Genomic DNA, 8,900 nt, shown 5'->3' with positions numbered 1-8,900 from the left:
TGCAGAAAAACAGAATGATTGCACAATTAGCCAATCTGGCATGATGAAAAGCCTATTTTTCACAGTGGATAATCTTGTGAAACCCTTACATTCCAATGCTTTTTTGGGAAAATTCCCATATATTTCCTAAGCTCCAAGAGTTGTTTCTTGCTGATTGATCCATCAAATAGTCCCAAATGAATTGGTCACATGATTTTCCAACATGCTCATAGGCCTTTCAGAGAAAAACAAGTGAACAAAAATAGTGCTAATGCTCAATAGTGAAAAATAACTTGGTCAAATCTATGACATCGACAAAAATATCCATTGCTGAGCTCTATCTTTTATCCCTGAACTGCTACCCCCCCTCTCCCAGCACCCAATTACACAGTTTTAGGTAGACAATGCCCCCTACCATAAAAATGGTTTGCCAGCTCTGATTTAAGAATGGATATGTACCACTGTCCAAAGTGAAGTTTGGTAGACCATTTGAATTTGGATTACTTTGCCATCGCCAGCATGGCTAGGCCCAAAGTTCAGTCACTGTTCCTTGCTTAAAAATCTCACAAGGGCAACTGCACAGTGGAGTACACCCTATTCCAGCCTTCGAGCACTTGCATTTGGGATACTAACTCAATGTTTAGCTGACATTGAACCCCATGCTGAGTTTCACAGCAGTGTCTGTCACCAGTGTGCCCTGGTAGTGAGCGACATACACTCTCTTCTTACGCCCTATGAACTGTCAGAAGATGTGCCATTACTCGGCATCCTCATAGTCCTGTTCCAGTAAGTGCCATTACTCGTCCTCCTCATCCCCTTCCAGTTAGTGCCATTATTCAGTTTCTTCTGCCAAGAGCAACTGGTTTTGAGGCGTCAGATACCTGCCTTTCGCACCACCTCTATCTGCAAAATCACCCCTGCCGGCTCTGGAAGGCTAGGGTGGACACTTGACTGCCAGAGGCTGTGTGGTTTGCAAGCCATTTGGGATATTTTGTAAGCAATGAGAGCTCATTGCCTTCCCGGCAATAGCAGTCCATTTTAGGGGAACACATGAGCACAACCACACAACGGGGATGTGCGTCTGGCAGCCATCTTGAAAAATGGCTGCCATATTGAATGTTTTGGTCTGTTAGCACTTTCAACTGAAAACATGACCTACACAGAACATTATTGCCAAATTTCAGGTTCATATGACAATATGCACTGTGGCTTTTTAACAAAGCCACAAAATGGGTACACGTCTGGCGGCCATCTTGAAAAATGGCCGCCATCTTGAATTTTCTGGAGGGCTAGCACTTTTAACTGATAACATGACCTACACAGAACATTACTGCTAACCACATTCGTGGCTAGCACTTTTTTCTGAAAAGGTGACCTATAAGCAACATCTCATCTCATCATCTGTAGCCGCTTTATCCTGTTCTACAGGGTCGCAGGCAAGCTGGAGCTTATCCCAGCTGACTACAGGTGAAAGGCGGGGTACACCCTGGACAAGTCGCCAGGTCATCACAGGGCTGACACATAGACACAGACAACCATTCACACTCACATTCACACCTACGGTCAATTTAGAGTCACCAGTTAACCTAACCTGCATGTCTTTGGACTGTGGGGGAAACCGGAGCACCCGGAGGAAACCCACGCGGACACGGGGAGAACATGCAAACTCCGCACAGAAGGGCCCTCGCCGGCCACGGGGCTCGAACCCGGACCTTCTTGCTGTGAGGCGACAGCGCTAACCACTACACCACCGTGCCGCCCCCTATAAGCAACAATCATGACAAATTTCATGCTTATATCACAAAGTGCACGATGGTTTGCTTAACCTGCTCTACTAGAATGAGATGGCAAAGTGTAATCTTGTAGCATTTCCTCTACTGTTATTTACAGGTTACTTTAACTGACAAACTTATTTTTTTGAAACCGAGAAAAATTTGACAGGTTAACAGCCCTACCCCAACACAATCTAGAGTGTACATTTATACCCGTTGGCGTTCACAATCATCATAATTTTTTCATCATTTATTTCGACTTTATCATATTTAATTTCATTCATGTCTAGTATTGTCATACTCTTATGTATTAGACTAGTGCTACCTGATGACGATTTAAGTCTCTTAGCTCCTTCTCAGCTCTGGTAATATACTATTTAAAAAAAAAAACAAATAGTACGGTAATGTTAAATCTTACTTGTGAAAAGTAATCCCCCTGCTTCTGTTTGAAATGGTTCGCTCGTTTGAGCAGGAGTACGCTGAGCACCAGCCTGGCAGCTTGTCTTCTTCTTCAGTCGTGTAGTATGGTGCAGTAATAGACGTTACCTTGATATATATATGAGTATCTTGCGCTTATCTCACCACTCCAAGATGGCGACCGTATTTCTCGCGTCAGAACAGCCAACGCTCCGTCTACGTAATAATAGGATGTCTATGGGTGTTCTGATAAACGGTCCTACATCCGCGAAGCGTCCTACGGTAAGAGGGGATGTCAGACGTTTCTGTCGAGCAGTCCTACATTGCAGGAAATCCTACAGTGTGATTCAACTTTAACTTTTAGTCATAGTTGGCGGTTTTTCCCTCTGCAAAGAACAGCTTCTACATTGATGCAACGTCCACCAACCCTGTCAGAATTCATATGAATCTAGGATGCTCTGACTCTTCAATTGACCCTGTCAGAATATGTAGAATTAATAGGTTTTTTTTGTCAGTATTCACAAGTACCATTTGCTCTATTAAACCCTTACGAAAATCTACCATGGTTTACTATGGTTTTACCATGGTTTTTATGTAGTAACCATGATTCTACCATGGTATCTCATGGTGATTCTAAGTACTATGAACCAACCATAGTATTACTATGGTTCATCCATAGTACTGCAGTAGCTGTGGTAGCATCATAGTTGTATGTGTAATAGGTCATAGTAACTACGAAATTAGTTTAAAAAGGGATAGTATGGTTTTTAAAAGGATGCACTAACTGTAGTATTACCATGCTTTCGTCCAACAGTCAATGCTCTAGAGAAGGATCTTGATTAACAGCCCAGATACATTAACATTTACTTAGAACCTAAAAATTTAAGTGAACATTGAGGTAAAATGCACCATGGTTTTCATGGTTACCCAAAAAACCATGAATAACTATAAACCATGGTAAAACCATGGTTAGTTTTCATAGTAAAACCATGGTTAATTTTCGTAAGGGAAATGAGTGTAGGACGTTATTACAACTCAAATGACGCCGCAGGACGTTCTCACAACTCGTATGACCCCATCAGAATATGCTTCTACCATGGGCGTCGCCACCATTGAATGTGAAGGGGACGTGTCCCCCTCACATTTCATAACTCTTCATTTGGACCACACACACACACACACACACACACATTTAACCAGTGGTGTAGTGGAGATTTTTAAAGTGGGGGTACGCGATTCGTGACGTCATTGATTTGATATCATGTCAGAAGAGGTAGCCTTTGGTCGCCTATGTTTGGTATGAATGATTTGTATAAATGTTACGTTCTTTTAACAACACAAGAGGGCACAAGAAGACACTTTTTTTCAGACGTTTTTGTGTGTGCAATTTTCATTCGTGTTTGTCAGTACAGCCCAACTGTTATGGCGAAAAGCCGCGGTTTATTTTGTCTCCAATAAATATGCCGAAATGGCTAAAGAGGAACAAATTCGCCTTCTCCTTCCGAATGCATGGTCGTAGACAGCACCACTCTGCTGCTGGAACTCAACATAAACCTTGCAGAGGTTTAACATGGACTATCAGGCGTGAAGCCAAAATATTGGAAATTATGATACACAAACACCTTTGTTCATGTTCGATTCATGTTCATTTGAGCCGAGTTGCATTCGGAATTCGATATTTTTACTAGCCTACTTACTGCCGTGGCAACAGCTACAGCATGTGTCCAGAAGTTCAAAAAAAGTCACGTCACTCACTCACATCGCATACAAACCAGCAATGGGCTGAAATTTATTATAAAAGGAATCGAATAAATCAAGCATTCAGTCTGGCGCGATTGAGGCACCTGCGTATACAAAATACATGACATGCGGCCATTGGGTTAAGCCCTACCATGCACTCCTTCTTAAAGACTTGAGTATTTCTTAAAATTTATTGTCATTTCACATTTTTGGATGTACAACAAAACACTAAACAGGAAGGCCACAAAGATTATGAATTTCAAATCATATATATAATACAGTATGTGGTGAAATTATCCGCGTAAGGATGACCAGGCAGGCGATTATATCAGTTCTGTTGCCCTCTCGGTGCTGCTACCATGAACGCCCAGAAATCTCACACACAGAGACCCTACTGTTATTATTAGGCTATTCAAAATCATAGGCCTATACTGAGCAAAAATCGCATTATAGAACTTCAAAGATCATAAAGCATTAAACCGACAGATGGCGGAGTCAACCGTTTACATAATTCTAATATCTCGGCTGCATTTAGAATGCATTCTACTTTGCGTCGCTACGTTTTACGTAACGTTCGATTGGGGGGGGGGGCATTGATGATGAGCACAAAGGCACGTGTCACTTACTGTAGAGCGTATAAACTCAGGCCATTGAATGACTTTTTTTTTTTGAATCTCACCTCGGGAGAAGTGGGTGGACGGCGTACCCCCGCGTACCACGCCCACTACACCCCTGCATTTAACATAAAGGCCCGGTCCCACTGGCCGATGGACACAAAACGTATGCAAAAAGGACACAGCGGACGAGCAACATTTCGGGGGTGGCTCTATCCGTTTTCATCCGCTCCAGAAATGGACAAAAATGGCGAAAATTTGCGAAAACAGAACGGAAAAGAACGGACGTGGGTAGTATATAGCGGGGATGTTAAACGCATGTTCATAGGAAGCCTAGCGGATGAAAGCGGATGGAAGTGGATGACAGCTCCGAAGGGGTTACCGGTGATAACTGAGAAGCGGACGCATAGCAGAAAGAGCGGATGCATAGCGGATGAAGAGGATGCATCACGTACGCCTAACGGAAACAAAGGGGATGTTGCGCGGATGTATATCGGATGCAGACCGTTCACTGCGCATGCGGGGGGTATGAATTGCGTCTGCTCCGCGGATATAAAGGGATGCAGCACACACGCCGTCAGCATAAAGCGGAAAGACGTGCTGGCGGCTACATCGATACATCTCTACTACTAGATGATTTTCTCCCCCTTTTTATACAAAATATCGATTGTCCGCTAGGTGTCCTTCTACATACTCTAGACATACTCCAGACATCAAAATATACGAGATACATCCCAGATATAAACGCTTTGTCCGTTTTGAATACTTTAGATACGAGATGCATACGCTTACATCCTTTCTATTTCCGTGCTACTAACGATGAATAGACGTTTCATGTACCTTTCCTCCCTCTTTCCGTTTTCAGCTGCAGCGGATGTGAGTTGCGAGGATGCCCAGAGGATGCAGAGAGGATACAGCAGACGTTTAACGGATGATAACGGACATAGAACGTTTGTTGCTCGTATATGTCGCGGATTTACATCGTACACGGCGGAAAGTTCATCCGTTCTAAAAGTTTTGTGCAGCTCAAAACTTTTTGCGCGGATGAAATCACAGTGGACGGATGCTCGATGGATAGAGCGTATGAAGCACGTATGCAATGAGTACACAACGGATGCATAGCGTTTTCCAACGGATGGCAAAGATTTTTTTACGTTTTACATCCTCTTTGCATCCGTAAGTGCAGTGGGACCGGGCCTTTAAAATATGAGTTCACCCAGCGCCGTTTCTATTGCTTTGTGAAAGAATCCATTCCACTTGATCGATAAGAGAAAACACAGAGCACTGAAAATCCACTCCGGGTTTTCCGGGCGCTCCCTACAACAGCTCACCGCGCGCGAGTGAAGTGAATCTCAGCGCGAGCACAGACATGTTGGTGCAGCTGCTCGAGAGTGGAGGAGGTGACGTCAGCCCCATTGCCACCTCACAATGGCTAGCTTTTGCTGAAACCTTATTCTTTTGTTATCTGCCCTCAAAATTAACCCTAGGCCACGTTAAATTAATGTTCAACTAAACAATGAAATAAGCTTAGCCTAATGGGGTATTCTTGGTTGATGATGAATTGTTTGCAGTATTTGCTCCTCCCCAGACACAATGGACATAAGGACATTCTTTACAAAGCAGCAGAAAGTCAGTCAGAATTTCCCCACAGGACAGGGTTTTTTTGTCCCAATGGAAATGTTAGTGCAGTTAGTTGGCTAGTCAATGTTAGGAGATGTATCAGCTAGCTTAATGTTAGCTTCAAACCCAGTAGGCCTGCCTTACTGTAATGCCAAGAATAAGGTCAAGTCTGCTCTGATGATATTTATTGATTCCCTGTTGTGATTTGAAGAACTTGTTTTGTCTGGTCTTTGCCAGTTTTCTGGAAAGTAACATGGGAAATCAGTGTATGGGGAAGGAATAGTAGAAAGGAAAGCAATGGAGAGAGATGGATGTTATTCCAGGTGGATTGTGAAGGAAAGGGGGATAAAAGTTATGAAGTGGTAGAAATTGTGGTGGCACCAATATAAGAAGGAGTTCTAGCTATAAATCTATTTGTTATACTAATCTGTAAATGTTACTGTAGTACCACCATTGCATGTAGGTTGACAAAACTGCACTTGCTCATTGTGTGAAGTTCTCTTTTATGTGTCGTTGCTTGACACAGTGTGATTTTGTGTTATGAAGTTTGCATGATGCCATGTCATGCCTGTTCATTGTGTGAAATTATGAATGTTCCTATTTTTAAACATACAGCTGAGTGTCACTATTGCTTGGCACAGTGGCACGTTGTGTTACATCTAAAACTAAATAAAAAAGGAAACACAAAATAAAAAGTAAAATGCACCCATAAAGTCATTGTTGGTGATAAACTGTGTCACATTCATCTCATTATCTTTGGCAGAGCAGTGGGTTTAAAAACAGGCTGATGAATATATGGACTAGTTGAATGAGGACTTATTGTTGAGTCTCTAAAATAGTCATTGAATTAAGTGACTTTTGTAGGTAAAATTAGGTGTTTAACAACCTGTTAAAAATACACCAGAATGCAGGAAATGGCCTCCCCATTTTAAAAGGAGGCCCCCCACATTAAAATTAAAAGGACCCCCCACACCCCCCGCCAGTGTGTCCCCCCCACATTAAAAATGCTTCTGACGCCCCTGGCTTCTACATTAATAAATGAATGTAGGATGTTCTGACAATTCAAAAGACCCCTTCAGAATATGCTTCTACATTAAAATATGAGCGTAGGACGTTCTTACAATTCAAATGACGCCGCAGGACGTTCTGACAACTCGTATGACCCCGTCAGAATATGCTTCTACAGTAAGTAGGACGTTCTGACTATTCAAATGACCATCGGAATATGTTTTTACAATATATGAATGTAGGGTGTTCTAACATGTGCTTCTACATTAAAATAGGAGTGTAGGACGTTCTGACAGTTCAAACGACCTCGTCAGAATATTCTTTTACTTTAATATATGAATGCAGGACTTTCTGACAACTCAATGACCATCAGAATATGCCTTTACATTAACATATGAATGTAGGAAGTTTTGACAATTCAAATGACCCCACCAGAATATACTACACTCACTGTAAAAAAAGAATAAGTTAAGCTTACTTGAAAAAAAGGTGGAAACTCGTTGCCTCATAAATGAAGTAATATAACTTGTTCTCTTTCAAGTTATCTTTACTTTACGTTTCAAAGTAATCTCCACTGGAAATATTTGTTATCCTTACTTGGAACTTGAATGTTGAGGTTGCTTAAAACCAACTAGTAATGTTTACTTCATACCAGCTAGTAAAGGTTACTTGGGGCAAAGTTGTGTTTACTGGTGTTGGGTTTCTCTTACTTTCAGCTGTGTAATGGGTACCTAATTCCTGATTGTAAGGTTTACTTGCAGAATCTACACCTTACTTATAGTTTGTAAGTATCAGCAACTTGAACAATTAATGTCTCACTTACACAATGTAATGTAATTAAATGTTATGTTATTTTTATTGCAAGACATAAAACGGCATAACACTAGGGCGTAATTTTGGGTAGGGACGCTAGGGACGTGTCCCTACCAATATTCAGCCGCTACTGTGTAATCACGATCAATAAAACCGATGTCCTAACCTGAGCAATGATTATATGGCACACAAAGGGTTAAATGTATGACACTGCTAATAATCCCCCCTCTAACGTATATATCTTTCTCTGATTACCTGTTTCTCGCTAACTTACATGGTTGGCTATCCCAGCTGTCACTCCATCTGCTGTAAAAGCAGCACACTTCCCACAGCAGCCGTGACTACCCGCCCATCAACCCCCCGTATCTCACACGTACACACCTGACCTACCCCACGCACCCCCCACTCTCCGTCAGCCTACAAATTGAGCTGGACTTCGATGTCCATGCATGCTTGCCCTACGACTCGCATGCTGACTTGAGTATCATGGATGATGGCCCCCCTCCCAAGAAACGAGACATTCGTTCATTCTTCTTCAAAGTCAAGAATGTAAGTGCAGGGTTTCCGTCGAGCTTTAAAAACTCAACAAAATCCTTTTGATGTATGGAAACCCTTCATAAAAGTATTGCTGCGGCTCCTTAGGCAGGTTTAGCAACGTGACACGACACATCAGAGCGAGGCTACTGCATAGCTGCAGAGAAAAGGAATGCTAGAGCAATGTAACTTGGTGTTAGATAATATCCTCGATGAAGGAATGTTAAATTTATAGACCTAATGGTTTTACAGAATGTAAGTAGTCAGATGTAGGCTACTGCATGGCCATGCAGATGTGCGACTTGCATTTCAGAATCAACAGCGTGACAGCCGCTGAGTCTGCTGCGTTCACCATTTTACTACTAGGCTAGATACAACAAATCCATGCCACCTACAGACGAAT

The sequence above is a fragment of the Neoarius graeffei genome, chromosome 14 (genome assembly GCF_027579695.1).
Source record: "Neoarius graeffei isolate fNeoGra1 chromosome 14, fNeoGra1.pri, whole genome shotgun sequence".
In the NCBI taxonomy this organism is placed as follows: domain Eukaryota; kingdom Metazoa; phylum Chordata; class Actinopteri; order Siluriformes; family Ariidae; genus Neoarius; species Neoarius graeffei.
The sequence above is the reverse complement of the archived record's forward strand: the minus strand, read 5'-3'. Positions refer to the sequence as shown.